This window comes from Anastrepha ludens, chromosome 2, assembly GCF_028408465.1.
Source record: "Anastrepha ludens isolate Willacy chromosome 2, idAnaLude1.1, whole genome shotgun sequence".
Classification (NCBI taxonomy): domain Eukaryota; kingdom Metazoa; phylum Arthropoda; class Insecta; order Diptera; family Tephritidae; genus Anastrepha; species Anastrepha ludens.
In genome coordinates, this window is record NC_071498.1 from 23,813,409 (window position 1) to 23,830,711 (window position 17,303).

Consider the following 17,303-nt stretch of genomic DNA (forward strand, 5'->3'; position numbering starts at 1 on the left):
ATATTGTCCATCGCTTACTACTACTTTTTCCCATCTTTCTGGCAATTCACGGATTCCCTTTGTGAAAAATTCGGTCGGTTTTGCCGCAATCCACGAATCGATCCATTTTTTGACTTCATCGTAATTACGGAAGTGCTGGTCAGCCAGGCCATGTTGCATCGATCGGAAGAGATAGTAATCGGATGGCGCAAGGTCTGGACTATACGGCGGGTGGGGTAGGACATCCCATTTGAGCGTTTCTAAGTATGTTTTGACCACTTGTGCAACATGTGGCCGAGCATTGTCATGTTGCAAAATAACTTTGTCGTGTCTATCGGCGTATTGCGGCCGTTTTTCTCGCAGTGCTCGGCTCAAACGCATCAATTGTCGTCGGTAGACATCCCCCGTAATCGTTTCATTCGGTTTCAGTAGCTCATAATACACAACACCCAGCTGGTCCCACCAGATACACAGCATAACCTTCAGGCCATGAATATTCTGCGCCGACGTCGATGTTGAAGCATGGCCAGGGTATCCATACGTTGCCCGACGTTTTGGATTGTCGTAATGGACCCACTTTTCATCGCCAGTCACAATTCGATGCAAAAAACCCTTTCTTTTGTGCCGTTGAAGCAGTTGTTCGCATGCCATAAAACGGCGTTCAACGTCTCTTGGCTTCAATTCATACGGCACCCAATGGCCTACCTTTCGGATCATTCCCATGGCTTTTAAACGTTTGGAAATGGTTGATTGATCAACTCCCAAAGTTTTTGCAACCTCTTCTTGCGTTTGAGCCGGATCTTGATCGAGCAATTCCTCCAATTCGGTATCCATGAACTTTGGCGGCGCACCCTCGCGTTCTTCGTCTTCCAAGCCAAAATCACCACTTTTAAAGCGTGCAAACCAATTCTGGCACGTTCGCTCAGATAGAGCATGCTCACCATAAACTTCCACCAAGATACGATGACTTTCGGCTGCTTTTTTCTTCATATTAAAATAATGAAGAAGAATTCCCCGCAAAAACACATTATTTGGCACGAAATTCGACATTTTCAAGTGTGGTAAAAATATTGTTGTTTACGCTTCAAATAAAAAACTTATACTGACGTTTATGCCTTACGACAGTAGCTCTCCAATGAATGTTTGGAAATGTGGATCGATGGAATAATAATCAAGTTACGCCATCTGTTGTAAAACCGCACGAACTTATTCATAGTCCTATTAATATATAATTTGTAATTTTTTAAAATTTTGAGTTTTTCATAAATTTTAATTTTTCATAATTTTTCGCAACTTTCAACTTTTCATAATTTTCAATATTTCATAATTTTCATATATTTTTTTTATAATATTTTATCTTCAATTTTTTATCATTTTTAGTTTGTAGTTTTTTATAATTTTTTATTTTCCATAACTACTAATTTTTCATAAATTTATAATTCGTTACTTTTCATAATTTTTAGCTTTTCGCAATGTTAAATTTTTTATAATTTTTCATAATTTTAATTTTTTATAATTTAAAAATTTACTTAATTCTAATTTTCTTATAATTTTGATCTTTTTATAATTTTGAGTTCTTGATAAATTTGAAATGTTATTAATTTTTAATAATTTTATAATTTGTTGTTTTGTATATTATAATTTTTAATTTTTCGCAACCTTGAATTTTTTATAATTTTCAATTTTCATAATTTTTATTTTTTCATGATTTTTAATTTCTCATAATTTTTAGTTTTTCAAAAATTTTAATTTTTCATAATATTTAATTTTCCATAATTGCCAATTTTTTACAGTTTTTAACTTTTTAGAATTTCCAATTTTTCATAGTTTTGATCTTTTTGTAATATTGAATTTTTTATAATTTTGAGTGTTTCATAAGTTTTTCATAATTTCAGTTAATAAATTTATTAAATTTTCCGACATTTCGAGTTAAACAAAGTCAAAAGTAAATTCTACTTTTTCTAAAAAAATATATAAATAAATGCACAACTAACAAACGTGCATCCCTAATGTACATACGCATAATTAAATGCACACATAACATTAGATCAGGCCAACTAATATTCGCCCACAACCGAAATAGCCCACTAATACAGTCGCATAGATTCCACACCAGAAACCCTTTTCGAGGAAAAAGATATTCGACTAAAAATGAACATGAAAAACTCTCGTATGACATTGATTGTTATCGCTTGGTCGAATTATCCGTGTATTATCATGTGAAGCTCACAGGGATCGTAAATTTTAAGCCGAAATATTCGTAGCCAGATTAAAGCCTGATTTATGATATTTCATTTAACTCAAATGAAGGCCGCTAGGGGGGTAGGGCGTCCTTCGCCCAATTTCGCAACTCCAGTTTTTTTTGTTTTTGTATTTTTGCATGACCTTTTAAATTCGAAATATGAAAATTGCTTCATATTGTAGTTTTATTCTTATGTACAGTATCGAGCAAAACTTATCGTACTGGTGACTATTATTGGCACTATCACCTCCACCGCTGAAAAATACAGGTACTATTCTGAGTGGAATAAAATTATAAAAAAAAAACCAAAAAATCGTAGAATTTATTTCACACCGTGACATTACTAGGTTGTTCAATAAGTTTTGAGGTTCGATAAGAAAACTCAATTCCATGATTCGAAATACACTCTGTTGTTTCCCTGAACATACAAATACTTTTCCAACGAGGCTTCAATTTATGAATTCCCTGAAGTGAGCATCTGGAAGGGCTGCAGAATACGCTTCCACAGGTGTTGGGAGCTCACCATTTGATTAAAAACGCTTTTCACGCATGCATTTTTTTAGGTTTGGACACAGATGGAAGTTGCTCGGGGCCAAATCTGGTGAACACGGTAGATGCTCCTAGAACTTGAACTTAAATTCACGGATTTTAGCCATTGTCAAAACGCGTTTGTGTCACGGCCCATCGGCCTGATGAAAAAGAATTTTTTTCTTTTGCAAACTGGGTATTTTCTCAAGAATTTTTTTCCTTCAGCAGGTCTAAAACATTACAATAATATTCTGCGTTTGTTGTTTCAACAGTTTCCAAGTAGTCCACAAACAAAATACCTTTCGCATACCAAAAACCTGTTGCTAGAAAAATTTTGCCACTATGGTGTTTTTGTGCCATTATTGACGAGTGCCGCACCCTTTGTACCCACAGTTTTCTGAAACTCAATATTTGAGTCAAAGTATTGCTTACACTGCCCTATGAGATGCCTGGGGCTTCTACAAAATATCTTTCAGTCACTCGACGATTTTCCAATAATCGAACAACCACATCTTCATAGAGTACAGAGGCATAAGTTATAAGGTTGTCAATGATTTCTGCAGAAATGTTTAGCCAGGCTTGTTCTGCAGTTCAACTTTAATTATCAGAATTCTGCTGCCTAAACCCTGCTGACGTCACAGCCGAAGTTGCTATCACAATTAGCTGCGAATGGCCAAGTCTTGTAATTTATCATCCTTCGGTATTTTTTCCGCTTGTTACTATAAATTACGACGAGTCCAATATTTGTTTTGCGATAGATTACCAGATTTGACCAATCTGCTGTGGTGAGAAAAAAATTGTGCGACCAACTTCGGTTGGCAAGTCACCGAATACTCGTCAGCAGAGTTCTACCCGCTCATCTCACACGTATTCGCACACTCTTCCAATGAGTCGTTGTTCAACGAAGCAACGAAGCAAGACGAATGAAGACTGTGTTGATTTTTTGCGTATATCACCAATACAATCTCAGGTAAACAAACCGCTGTCATGAGCCCGGTTACGTCAGCCAACCAGCTGATTCTTTCAAATCCACTGAGAGACAGTTAACGGTCTGACCTTCTGAATTATATTTACCATGTCGGTTTTGAAAGCAGACACCTGTAAAGTTTCGAATTTTTTTTTTATTTATAAAATGTTAGTATAATCCTTTAAGAATATGTCAAAACATTTAGAACATAAATTTAGGTATTTCTTATATTATATATCGTCAACCGTGACGACTCTATTCTTTGCGTTCGAGCGCTGGGAGAGGTATAGTTACGTTGGCGACTTTAGACGCGTTTTTCTTAAAACTAAATTTTTCGAATTGGCGTACATGATAACACGAAAAGTTATTGACCGATCTCCCTGAAATTTTGCAATCAGCTTTTTTTTGATATTACTTTCTATGTGAATACAAGTTTTCGACACTTTTTCGAAAAAATTATTTTTTCGAAGCAAAAATAGTAGGAAAATTCGTCCTAAAATTCATTTTTTTAAGCATTTTATTCCGCGTTTTTATTCATTTTTGTTTAATTCATATAGAAATTATGACATTAATAAACAGAAAAATTTTTGGTACAATGCCCGCCGATTGAGAAGCCCCGCTGCGACCATTCTGGAAGAATTGAGTGTACATCCTCCATTTTAAATGATTAAAAAAAAAAAACAAATTTATATTATTTTAATGCATAAATAAACTGTATGTCTATTTTGAAAAAAATATATTGACTTCTTTATTTTAAATAATTTTTATGAAAATCAGGGAAAATATGGCCGTTTACCAGATACCTTAATTGTTTATGTGCGTAGCGATTTTACGAATGGGCTGTACTTTACTATACATTCCTATGGGGATGAAAAATATTGAGAACATAAAATTGCGAATGATTTTTGCCCCAATTATTCTCCTTTATGCGTCAAGAACTACGAAAAAAGAATATAAAAAATAAAACCCCGAAATTTTAAGTAAATCGCATTTATTAGCTATAGCACGGAATAATTCTCTATTATTTAATGTAAAAAAAAAAATAAAAAAATTAATTATTCAAGCCAGAAACTCAAAGGGAAAAGAATCGAAATTTGTAAAATCAAAAAAATTCATTTCAAACTTTCATCTCTCTTAGCCACTTGTGGGCACTCGGGTACATGAATTGGTGATACCTTTACTGGGCCATGCATTTAATGATATTCATGTTGAGAGATGTACATGCATATATACATACATATGTATGTATGTCTGTGCATAGATTCTCGCAGAATATAACTGAGAAACCCACTACAAAAAACTACAAAGACACAATAAGACGAAGGGATGGATAATTTAGCCTCCTCTTTTAAAGCCAATTGGAAACAATGACTGAACAAGTGCCGATGATGCCGTTTCGCAATTCATTTGGAACAAAAATTTGGGCAATTTGGTGATGACGCCATCGCTTTTATATGTGCGTTGGAAAAAACATTTTCAAAACAAAATTAGCTATTCGTGTTAATGCCGCATACAAAAATATTTCAATGCTACGCGTTATATGTATACATACATACATAAACACGTCTTTAAATATACAAAAATGTACAAATGTATGTGCGAATGTGTGGATTTATGTTGTGTATGTCGCATAGAGTGAACTTTGGCTCCCATTCTAAAACATTTACGCAGTAGAAAATATGCTTTGTTTGTACTTCAGCAAAAGGTACACCTACAAACAGGCATACATACACACATGCCTACATCCACACATATATACATACACACACACATTTGAACACAAGAGCATTTAAACTATCATTTGCGTGGTCACTACAATACCAAAAAAACACTAAATTATGTTGACAAAAATGAAAAAACAATCGATTGAAAAAAATTAGGCATAACCTAATAACATTCGCAACACCCAAGAATGATAGAATACAAGATTACGCCTTCCCCACGGGCCCTGACGTCAGTACGGAAAATAAACCAAAAATAAAAGAAGAGCTAGAATGCGCGAAAGTGAGACATACATGCATACATACATACATCTACACTTGCATCATATTTTTTCTTGTTGCTTTGCACACAAAGATTTATTTATTTTCAGTACTGACGCCGCTCATTTGTCATATTCGCCGAAAATCAAGTAGCGGTTTTCGAAACGCCCCACCTTCTGTGCTCTCTAAAATCACATTTCTCGGAGCATCACGGCTTACTCTCCAACAAACAAACAAACAAGCAGCCAAACAGTTTCGTAATAATGTCCCAGCAACATTTCTAAATATAATACACAACCAACAAACACCAACGTTCGCAACATTGTTGCGTAAACAGCTGTTCACAAAGCTGTGGCTCATTTGTGGCGTTTCTGTTTACGTCAACAAAAAGATGCCACGCATACAGCGATAGATACTTTACCGGCCGGTGTATCTCAAAGATAATAAATTCACTGTTACTCGCTGTGCGAATCGTTATCAACACCCTACTCTCATACTCTCAACAGTATTGGTGCTCTTCTCTGTGACGCTATTTCGTGCTATTTTCCGCTACCTGTTTCACACAACAAACCCAAGCTGAGAACGGTCAGCTGTTCGCTATCACCAGGCAGCAGCAACAAAAGGTTTACAAAGAGATGAATACGTACCTGCATGCATACATACATACACACATGTTTAATAAACTAATCTAACGCATTGGTGACGCTCTTAGATTTCATATTTTTCAAACGTTGTTTTAACGCAATCTTCGACGTCGTCTCTCTCATTGCCGTATGTTATGTTGGGACATTTTACTTCTCTGGCTCTCTAAGAGAACTTTTATGCTCCACTATGTACTCGTTTCAACATACCTGCAAATGTATAAGGCAAGTATTGGAGATAGATGTGTACATTTTCTATACAGTAGCCAATTTGTTGTTGTTTTCATAATGACCTTTGCAGGCAACATACTAAGCAGTGGGGCATACAGATGTTCCTCTTCTCACTTCATTTCATAGAAACAATTTTGGGGTGGGTGCGTCTATCAAGTGCGTCATTTTGTGCAATTTTATGTTTATATACATATTTTATTCATATACATACATACATTGGTATACCTAACATAGGTACATATGTGCACATATACATACATATACATATATGATAACTGTTGTAGTATGACACACGCAGTAGCTTAAGTCGAAAGGAGAGTTTAATGTGATTTATATCAATTTTTATTTAATTTTTTTGTTCCAGTAAACAATCTTAATATTAGTATTTTTGTCCAAATGTAAATAAGAAATAAAATTAAATAAAAAATCGGAAAATTATCTAGTATTTAGAAAACTGCTAAGAAAACAATTTAATTTTTATCACAAGTTGATTTAAGCTACTATGGGGTACGACCCCAAGTACATACATAAGTATACATATGTACATACAATCTCCACATACATACGGATGTATGTACGTATACATGTTTATATACATACATCCATATATAGGAATATGTATCACTTATATTACAGCACGTATTTGTGTGTATGTATGCATGTATACAAACATATATATACAGCCATGGTCATATAAATAGCACATTTAGACTTTGAAAGCAAAGAGTTGAATATGTTTTCAAATAATTATTTTTTTACTGGGAAAAAAGCAACATAAAAAATAAAAATGGTCAAAAAGAATTTCAGTTTTGATTTAATTTACGTTGATAACTCACGAAACCTCCTGCCGCAAAAATAGTAAACAAATCAGATAGTTAAGTAATAATATTGTATTACCAGATTAGAATTTTGTACTAAATCCTCCGTTTTTGATTACTTCTTCAAGCCGTCGCTCCATGCTTTCTAAATACAAGCTTGTGGCATCTTTCCTTTGGAATCGAGTGCCAAGCCTCCTCAACTGCGACCCACAAATCATCAAAATTTTTAAAATTTTTGTTAGCGATTTTGGCCTTCCCGGCTAGAATTAAGTACAGTGAGGTATGCTGAAGTTTGGCCCGAATTAGGCAGGCCTTACTGAGGCACGCCTCACTATTACCTTACCAGGCCCACGTTAGGCAAGGCAAAGATTGGCATGCCAGAACAATACCAAATTTGGTTGTGGTCACGAAAATCTGTGGCAGTATCTCACCCTAACTGGTTTGTAGAAGGGCATCCGGAGTATTACCGAAGTTCGGTTTTTCGAACCTGCGGCTAATGAGGCAGATGTGTGGCGATACCTTTCGGGTCTTGGGCCTAGTTTGACTGTCATATGAGGCGCAAATTTGGAATGCGGTCTGCCCTATTTACGCCTAATCTCCGCCTTACCAAAATTTCTAGTCGGGTTAACGTCATTCCACAAATTTTCTATTGGATTGAGATCAGGGCTCTGCGCCAGCCAATGAGTACATACATTAATTTTTTCTCTTCTGAGCCATTGCTTCACTGTCTTTGCAGTATGCTTTGGATCATTGTCCTGCATAAATGTCCAAATTAATGACATAAACTCAAGCACAAATGGCTCCATTTTATTCTGGAGTGCATCCAGATACTAAAATCTATCCATTTTACCAACAACGCGAACAATCGGCCAAACACCATGCCAGGAAAAAGCTCCCCAAACCCCATGATGCTTCAGCCGTCGTGTTTAAATGTCTTTTTTGTGAACCTAGGATTTAGCGCTTGATTTTTTGGAAGACGTACAATAGTTTTCCCATCTGGTCCCATCCTATTTATTTTGGTTTCGTCGGTCCAAAGTACGTTTTTCCAAAACTGAATAGATTTGCCTTTGTGGGCTTTTGCAAAGACTAGTCGGTGTTTGATATGTCTTTTTGAGAGGAGTTGTTTTTTCTGCTTATGGTAGTAGTCCGGTATAACGACCGAAATTTCCCCGTTTTTTCATGAATCTTTTTTAAAAAGAAAATAAAATGTGATCGTTTTAAAGTTTTTACATGTTTTTATTGGTGTTTTGAAGTATGTATATAAAATAATATTTTTTAAGTTAATTTTATGTTAATTTGTTTAAATTTTTGACGTCAAAGTGGAGTTCTTAAAAAAAAAGATTATTGGTTCGGGGAAACACACAGCCTTCCAAAGTCATCTGAAATAAAAAATTCAGAGATATTAATTTTTTCTTGTCGACTTTATTTTAGGTCCCGAACCTAAAATATACATAAAAATAAAAAAACAAAAACAAAATGGCGGACTTGTGAAAGAGGTTCTCAAAATCTAATTTTTTTCTTCATAAATTGTTTAAATTAAATGATGTTTTATTAAAAAATTAAATGTTTTAAAGGTCCGGGATCTAGATATGTGTGTCTAGAAAAACGGGTTAAATTTTTAGCCAAATCGGTTGAATAGTTTTGAGTCAGTGATTCCCCGAAATTTCGAAATCATGGTTTTGGGAAAAACGCGCTTAAAGTTTCGACTGGCGTGTCACACGCTTTCATACACTACAGCGCGCTCTCTTATTTTAGTTATAACTTTAAAAATAATTAAAATTTCTGTCTGAAATGTTTATAGTATACTCGTATTTTTAAGATGTTTCTCTTCCGAAAAATGTAAAACAAAAATTCGATTTTTTGAACCCGTGACACCGGGCTACTACGTTATGCGGCCAAACAGCTGGGCTTCGTTAGCTTTCTGGACACCTGTAGACCAGATTCTTGGTTTATTTCAAGCATTATTTGCCGTGCCGACTTAAAAGCATCTGCTTTGCTCTTGCGTATTGTAGTTCTATCCACATTAACATCAGTTTTTCGCGGCTTTGGTTTTCTGATATCTGACTCAAACTGATATCACGCCAATAAATGTTTACGCAATCAAATTAACATTTTATATTAAGGGGGGAGTCTGCTTTAGAGGCTTCAAAAAATCGATTTGTTTTTTCATAATCAAATTTCAGAAGCAAATTCAAAATATTTTCGGAGTTACAGAAGAAATTGTGAGCAAGCGCCGAGCAGGTATACGAGCGGCCGGATCGCTCGAAGTGCGATTTCTCGGGTTTTTATTGTTACCATTTTTCCAAATTGGCCGGAAAGATAGGGAAAAAGTTAAACGAGATAACATTGATTGTATTCGGAATTAAATTCTCTTCTAGTTGAACCTAAAAAACCTTAAGAAAGTTATGATTAACCCACTTTTTAAACAATCAAAAGTGAATTTGGTTTTCCAAAAAAATGAATTTTTTTTTAATTTGCGAAAAATTGTTGAATTTCACACTTTTTGTTTAATTTTCTTGGTTTAACTAGAAGCTATACTATACTAAAATAAAAATTTGTTTGGCTGTTGAAATATATAATAATAAAGCCTGAAAGTTTCGTCTCAATCGAATATTTCTTTCCTTCCCAAAAAAATCCACGCAAAAAACGATTTTTTGAAGCCTCTAAAGCAGGCTCCCCCCTCAATGTAAATTCGAAACAATTTTTTTTTTTTTGGAGGTTTAAAAGCATGAAATTTATGAACGAATTTTGAGATTGTATAAGGACTTTTCGCCAACAATTAGTACAGTAGAAAGATGGGTTGCTGAATTTAAACGTGGTCGTACAAGCCTTGAAGACGATCCACGTCAAGGAGGTCCAAAAACAGTAGAAACACAGAAAAAATACAGAAATCGTAGAAAGAATACAAGAAATCGTATTGGAAAATCGTCAAGTGACTGAAAAAGATTTAGTAGATGCCTCAGACATTTCATTGGGCAGTGTAAGCAGTATTTTGACCGAAGCATTGGGTTTCAGAAAGCTGTGTGCCCAATGGGTGCCGCATTCGCTAACAATGGAAGAAAAACACATTCGAATGCGATTCAAAATAAATGGAATTAACTTCATCAGTTGCTACGCAAGATCCAGTCTGACAGCAGTGCAGTACGAACAGTGGGAAGCTAGTGGGAAATCGCCTTTAATCGTAGCGATTGATTTCAACGCCTGGACAACCGAATGGGGCAGCCGGCGCACAAACAAAAGAGGAGAGATGCTTCTTGAAGCATTCGCTCCACTCCACATTACTGTTCCAAATAGCGGGTCAACTTACACCTACCGTAACATGGGAATGGGATCAGTCATATATATTGCCCTGGCAAATGATTCCATTGCTCAAAAGATCACATGGAGGGTGAACAAGGGCTACCCTCACAGTGACCATCAAGCTTTCATAATGGACATTACTGAAAGGAGGCTTAAACTTGCACCCAAGCGGACAGGTCCAAAGTGGAAGGACGAGAAGCTTGATAGCGAAGTCCTTAAATATATGATTGGGCAACTTCAACTCCCTCCTGGTTCTGCCGAGAATAGGACGAAACTCCTAGTAGAAGGACTAAGAGAAGTTTGCGATGCCTCCATGCCCAGGCGAGTAATGCACCAACACATATATCCATGCAACTGGTGGAACGAAAACATCAAATCACTAAGATCTCAATGCCTCCGCGCTAGACGCAGCGCAGTAGAGGGAGACCTGATTTTGTAGAAAATGTTCAAAATCTTAGATCAGCCAAGCAGGCGCTAAAAAATCAATTAGAACTAGCAAGTAGCAAGCAAGAAAGTTTCAAGAAGTTTTGTGAGGAAGCTGATATCAACGCCTGGGGCACCGCGTACCGGGTGGTATTATCCAAAATGAAAAGCGTACACACACTCCAAATTATTTGCCCAATAAGGCTGCGTAAAATTGTTACTACTCTTTTTCCTCAAAGATCTGAAAACATTTTGGCATCCTGCACACAACACGAAGCAGGTGACATCCCTCGTACTACCGATCAAGAACTCCAAGCGCCGTGTAATAAAATAAAGTCTAAGAAAGCTTCTGGTCCAGATGGTTTACCAAATAGAGTCCTGAAATTAGCGATTTCCAAACGTCTAGACATATTTCTAGCAGTATTCCAAACGTGCCTTAACGAAGGCACTTTCCCAAAGAGGTGGATTAAGCAAAACCTTGTGCTTTCACCCAAGGGTAGCCAGGCGAACCTGAGTCTTACCAACCAATATGTCTACTAGACACAATGGGAAAAATTCTCGAGAGTATCTTTCACTGAAGATAAAGGTATTCTATCCACATACCAGTTTGGCTTCAGGAAATCCCGCTCAACAGTGGATGCCATCAAATGCGTGGTAGATTTAGCAACAGAAGCCTTTGAAGGCAGGAGATGGCGCGGCGGGAAAAAAGAGCACTGCGCTGTGGTAACGCTGGACGTTAGAAATGCTTTTAATACAGCTAGCTGGCAACGTATACTGGAGACCCTCACAAAAAATGGGTCGCCTAGTTATATTATCCGAATAATTGAGAACTGCGGTTTAAAAGCGACAAAGGCGCTGAGGAGTTTATCGTGACAGCAGGGGCTCCTCAGGGATCAGCTCTGGGGACGGGGTTCTAAGACTGTATATGCCCCCTAGATCTAAAGTCATTGGATTCACAGATGACATCGCGGTGGTAAGGTCTATGAAGTTGGAATTAGCTGAGCATAAGACCGATGTAGTCCTTATAAGCAGCAGAAAGAAAGGAGTAGAAGGCATCGAGTGTGCAGTCCTGTCTGTTGCGAATAATGCCAAACAACGGCGGACATAGCCACAGCAAAGGAATCCTATATAGCGGGGTAGCCAGCTCGGTTCTCTTATATGCCGCACCGATCTAGGCTGATGCACTGAACATAAATAGCTATACAAAAAAAACGGATAGCCGTCTATCGGCTAAGCGCTTTGCGGACTATCTGCGGCTCCGTACAATTTCGGACGATGCTTCCTTCGTTATAGCAGGACTAGCACCGTAGACATTTTGGCGAAAGAAATGCACGACGATCAAGTCGTAAAACTATTGCAGAAGAAGAAAGGCGTCGTTCGATCGCCCACTGGCAAGACCGGTGGAACAGATCCCCGAAAGGTATATGGACGCATGGGCGAATACCCATTCTTACGACGTGGTTTGAAAGAATCCATGGGAAAGAAACTTCCATCTAACCCAATTCCTTTCATGGCATGGAATGTTTCGAAAATACCTCCATAGATTCGGCCATGATAGTTCACCAAGCTGCCCAATCTGCAAGGAGAGGGAAGAAGACACTGATCACGTCCTGTTCCAATGCCCACGCTATGCTCCCGAAACCTGTGGTATATTAAACGGAGAAAATATTATAGATTTTATGCTAAAATCGAGCGGTAACTGGAAGCGAATCTGCGCGCATGCAAAATATATCCACAATGATCTTAGACGCGCGGAGGTGCGTAGACGAAATAACTAGCAGCCTATAAGGTAACCAGCTCCGTGAGGTAATTCTTTTTTGGACAGTTCCGCGGGGAGAGTGGTAGATAGTGGAGAGGTGTTTAGTACGTAGGTGTAGCTGTGAGCCAGTTTGCAAAAGAAACACATTATTTTTCATCAGGACAAAGCACCGAGTCACAAGAGCATTTTGATAATGGCTAAAATCCATTAAATAAAGTTCGAATTGTTGAAGCGTCCACCGTGTTCACCAGCGATTTCCTTCTGTTTCCAGACCTGAAAAAATTCATGCGTGGAAAACGTTTTCGATTAAATGATGGGGCCAGAGTAGCTGTGGAAGCGTATTCTGCAGCCCTTTCAGATGCTCACCTCAGGGATGGAATTCAGAAATTGGAATCTCGTTGGAACAAATGTATTGATGCGCAGGGGAACTATACCGAATAATAAGTCCCAATGTCCATGCCTCTGAAATGTTTAATATGAAGGAGATCTTCTAAGCACGTCACACTTGATTCCTTTCGTAAAAACCGGAGGCTTTCAGCTTTTTTTTCTAATGCCAAGCACACAGGTTTCTTAGATACCATTTTTACATGCAGCAAATCTAAATAAAACATGCCATGCCATACCAAAACTGCGACTGAAATGCTTTGCGCGTTACTTGCAACCACAAATAGAATCTACCTTCTTTTGCGAATCTAAGTGCAGTCTGAAGCTGCAAATATATACAGGGTGGGCCATATAGCGTTTGCTTTTTGAACCACCTATTTTTTTGAGAATGGTAACACAAAGGACATGTCAAATGTGTTCATAATTTACTTAAAGGTTTGACATTTACGAAATGGACGCTATACACTTGAACAAAATTGGGAAATATTGAAAACCTATTTCCAAAGTGGTGAGTCTTCTACTCAAACTGTGAGAAATTTGAAAAAAAAATCCAAAAAAAGATTTGACAACAAGACAGTTTGTGGATCAATTTGTTAATCGTGTTCGTGAAACTGGAGCTGTAATGGAGAAAACAACACGGGAACGTGCTCCTACAGTGCGTGTAGCCGAAGATGTGCGTGAACATCCCACAACCTCAACTCGTCATCGTTCTCAAGAATTGAACATTTCACGCACTTCTTTGAGGAGAATTTTGCATAAAGACCTCGGTATGAAGGCTTACAAAGTTCAATTAGTGCAAGAACTGAAGCCTAATGACCATCCAATGCGTTTTCGGTTCGCTCAATGGGCAGAAAATCGTTTGACCGAAGATGAGCACTTTTATTTTTACCGAAAAATCATCTTATCTGACGAAGCTCATTTTCACATCGGTGGCTACGTCAATAAGCAAAATTGTCGGATTTGGGGCTCAGAAAGAAGGAGAAGCAAATGCATCCACAACGAGTCACTGTTTGGTGCGGTTTTTGGTCTGGCGGAATCATCGGGACATTTTTTCGGTTGATCGAATGGCCTACTGTAAAGCCAGTCGTGGCAGTCATTGGAACGAAATTTTTTTTCATTCATAAATGACAATGTTCAGTCTTTAAAATGACAAAAAAAGTTTGAAAAAATATTGATTATTTTTTTTTTTTATAGCCGATTCAAAAAGCAAATTTTACATGGCCCACCCTATATAAAGGGTGGTTAACTTTCAAGGGCCGGTGTTTATTTTGAATAAAATAAAATTTTTTTTTAAATTATTATCATTTCTCTTTGTTGTGCTATTATTGGTATAGCTCAATTACGTGTAGAATAAAATATCGGCCAAATGGCCGCCGCGGCCTCGGCGGCACACCTCCATCCGATGGTCCAAATTTTCGAAGACGCTGAGGCATTATTGAGGTTCTATGCCGTTAATGTGCCGAATTATCTCATCCTTTAGCTCTTGAATTGTTGCTGGCTTATCGACGTGCACCCCATAAACCGCAACAACCAGTCACTCTTTGTGGGTGCATTGGCTTTTCGGCAATCACTCTCGAATTATCACTTGGCCAAATGCGGAAATTCTGCTTATTGACGAATCCACTGAGGTGAAAATGTGCCTCATCACTGAAGATGATTTTCTTCGAAAATAGGTCATTCACTGTTGCCATTTCCTGCCACCATTTCTGACCATTGACGACGTTTGAAATGGTCAAAAGGCTTTAGTGCTTGAGTCAATTGCACCTTGGAAGCGTTTAAATGCAAGTCTTCATGCATAATGTTCATCAACGACGAGCGTGAGAGGTGCGATTGTTGGGCATGACGACGAGTTGAGGTGGACGGCTCTTCAACCACACTATCGCGAACAGCAGCAATATTTTCTGCAGTACTAGCTGTACGAGCATGCACTGGTGTTTTCACATCTTCTACAGACCCGGTTTGCTCCAACTTTTCCACAGTTTTTCCGATTGTACACACATTTGGACGATTAAATTGACCCAAAAAATCGCGAAGTGCGCGATATGCCTTTTCATTTGAACGCCTGTTTCCATAATAAGCCTGAATAACTTTAACGCGTTGCTCGATTGTGTATCTTTCCATTTATTTTGTTTAAATTGAGTTGGTCTGAAATTGAAAAATGTCAAATGAAATACAGAAAAAAATGTGAAGTTTAGGGGTGGTTCACATTCAACATCGGCCCTTGAAATTTAACCACCCTTTACAACGATTTGATGGAAAGGCTCCAGCTTAGAGAGTCTTCGCTGCTTTTTCAGCTGATGGGGGGCACAAAATAACTCCTTCTCTGGACTGGAAAGGCTTAGTAAAGAAGAACTTAGTTGCAATTTGGCGCACGGGATCGAAACGGCTGGCGTACTTTGTTGAACTCGGTCAAAATAGCTTCGGGGATTATAGCACCCAAAACACATGGCCAGAAGTTCTACATTTGTTTGAATACAGTTGAAGTACTTAAAAGAATTTTGGGCATATTTAGGAAAACTTTCGTTGTCGCAGTATGCACATACATATATACATCTGTATCTGTGTGCATATGTAAATAACCACGGTTGGCGACGTAAACAAAATCAATCCGTGCTCACTGCCAGACAAATGTATGTGTGTGCGTATGCACACGTGCGCGTACATAAATTTGTATGTATGTCACAAGCTCATATGTATTTAAGCTAAAATGAATTGTGGAGGCCAAATGTTCGAATCGAGAAAAAGAGCCACAAACAACTCTGCTACGCAATCAAATATGTATGTATGTATATATGTATACATGTATGTATGTGTGTATGTAAAGCTTCTTACTACCTCTCACTCCCCACTCGATGTTCTCAGCACCAATAAAGTTGTTGTCGTAGTCGTCGCTAACGTCGCTACGCCGAGTCGTTGCGTTTTGTCTGTATTCGATTCGAATCGACACAACTTCGAATCTACTCGAATGCTGGTAATCAGTTTCGAAGCGCTAAAAATTAGGTCAACTTGCCGAGAGGGCAACAGTGGTGCTTAAAATCTACTATCTCGGTCGCACCGCGCGGCACCGCAGACACACACACACACAGCCACACACCACACGCAAGCTTTCATGCAAACACCGAATGAGCTAAATTGACCGCACACAGATCCTTCAATGCTTTTGAGGCCGCTGAGTAGCCTAATTAGAAACTATCTTTATGCATACATACATACATACATACAAATGTGCGTATGTACATGCATATTCACGAAGTTATAAAAAGTGAAGTTGAATGCAGCAGAGCGCGCAGCAGCAGCGCGCACATAGCAGCGATTGTGACTGAGGCAGCAGAAGTGTCTGCGTTGGTATGTCGCACTCGCATTGACTTTGATTATTTTTTATTATTTGTACGCTTTCTGCTGCTTTTCATACATACATACATACAACAACTATCATATTAAAAGGGGTCTCTCCCCAGTTGACGCACTAAAGTAGCGGCTGTTTTTAATAAAAATAAAACGCAATAGAAAAATGGGTTGGGCTCTTCTCTCAATTATCTGGGCCAGAGCGAGCAAACTCCTTCATTACCATTTCATAACATAACGAAAATCGATAAAACGAGTATACAACCACTTATGCATACAAATGTCTATATGTATATATGTACGAAAAATATGTATAACCAAATGAGAGAGCAAAACAAAATAACAATAGGAACAAGGCAAGAAAAATATGGAACGGGAATGTCAACACTAAAAATATCAACCCGTCAGATACATCTGTATCTGATAAAGCGTAGAAAATCGTGTAAGAGAGGCAGCGATTCCGACATACCAATACTCGTATTTCAAATTCAGGTATTTTCGTTCTCTTTGGCGCAGCTGTAAACAGCACACAGTTACCACCTGACCAAAATTGTTTTCTTGATAATTTTTAACCTTAGCACAGAGCGAATATGTAAATTTAGGTGTCTTAAGGGGGGCCTCTTATCAGTGGCTTCAAAAAAGGTGTTTTTTCTCAATTTTTTTCGAGACGAAAAAAGCGACACACAGGAATAATCTTTTGCATT